We start from the raw sequence: 1,576 nt of genomic DNA on the forward strand, positions 1-1,576 counted from the left end.
GCCTTTGAGTAGGGATGTCTGGTTATTATGTTTTAGGCTTTCTAGAAGGCTTCCAGTCCACTTACTAACATTCTGGTACAAAAGGAACTGAATAGTCAAACTAACTTTGTTCTTTCCGGAAACCATTTACTAAGGGACAAGCTTTCAGTCCAGGAAAAGTTTTAGGAAGCTAGGAGAAGGAAGGTGGGTATAAAAAATAGTGTTAAAAACATAACTATGCCTAAGAAATGATTTTACATTTTTAATAAATAAAGTTTCAAAACAGTCTATGTAAATAAATGTTTGTTTCTAGATCAAGTTCACTAAAACAAGGAGGAAGCCTAAAATAATTCCGAATTACAAGTTTAAAAATATTTATAAAACTGCCTGTGGAGAAGTTCAGTCATTTGCTAGGCAACCAATGTGGAGGTTGTACCACGGGCTCCAGTTCTCACACCTTTTCCCCCTAAGGACTGCCAGGAAGGAAAACACCTACCCTAATCTCTATGGCCAGCAGACAGGTCAGCCTGGTCAGAACACCTGCCCCAGAGAGGTTCTCCGGAGAAGTTTGTCATCCCATCTCTTCTGTCCCCTTGAGCCGCTCCAATGTCCAGCCCACAGCTGCTCCCTGGCCAGAAGGTGGTGGAGAACAGCAGGGGGACCCCCAACTTCTCAACGCGTTTCTTCGCTATCCATGACTTTGAGACCGGGTGTCCTCTGGGCAAAAGAAAGTTTGAAAATGTGTACCTGGCTCAGAAGAAGAAAAACCATTTCATCGTGAAAGCCCTCTTCAAGTCTCAGGTAGGGAAGGAGGGTGAAGAGTACCAGCTTCACAGGGAGATCGGCAGCCTCTCAACGTCTTGCTCCTCAACAATTTCTCTAACCAGGGAAGAATCTGTTGGATTCTGGGTTTGCCCTTCACCGGATCGGGGAGGAAGGGGGAGGCTCAACAAGGAGCTGTGGAAGGGCAGCACTTCTGAGGAGCAGCGGACAGCCAGGATGATGGAGGGGCTGGCAGATGTTCTGATGTACTGCTGCGGGAAACAGGTGATTTGCAGAGACTTAAAGCCAGAGAATCTGCTCTTGCAGCTCCAAAGAGAGCTGATAAGCTGGTCGATGTGATAGCTTAAGGTGAATGGTGTCGGATCCGTGATCTCCGAAGAAGATTTAGCTTCGGGACCAGGGACCAGGCTTGATCACTCAAGATATTTTGTGTAGCAGAGTTTTATTCAAGTAAGAAAAGGCACAGAGAAAGCTTCTGACATAGACATGAGAAAGGGGATGGAGAGGGCCCCCCCTTCTCTAGTATTAGCAAGGGAGTTATATACTTTTTAAATTAACTATTATAGTAAATCAAGACTGTCTCAAGGTTGTCAAGATCTTACTAGACCCACTCCCATAATTTACATTTTAAGATAACAGGATTAGCCAGAAGGTTTTCAGGAAGGAGAAACTGACCTCAAGCAGGATACATTGTTTTTATATAATTCTTGAAAGTGAAAGAAAGTGCAGCTGCTCAGTCCTGCCTGACTCTTTGCAACCCCGTGGACTGTAGCCTTCCAGGCTCCTCTGTCCATGGGATTTTCTAGGCAAGAGT

At 44.9% G+C, this 1,576-nt stretch overlaps 1 pseudogene; it reads left to right on the plus strand.

The window, feature by feature from the left end:
• The first annotated feature begins 400 nt into the window (after positions 1-400).
• On the plus strand, positions 401-1,101 carry LOC138094457 (aurora kinase B pseudogene; annotated as a pseudogene).
• The last annotated feature ends 475 nt before the right edge of the window (positions 1,102-1,576 follow it).

The sequence above is a fragment of the Capricornis sumatraensis genome, chromosome 18 (assembly GCF_032405125.1).
Source record: "Capricornis sumatraensis isolate serow.1 chromosome 18, serow.2, whole genome shotgun sequence".
NCBI classification, from domain to species: domain Eukaryota; kingdom Metazoa; phylum Chordata; class Mammalia; order Artiodactyla; family Bovidae; genus Capricornis; species Capricornis sumatraensis.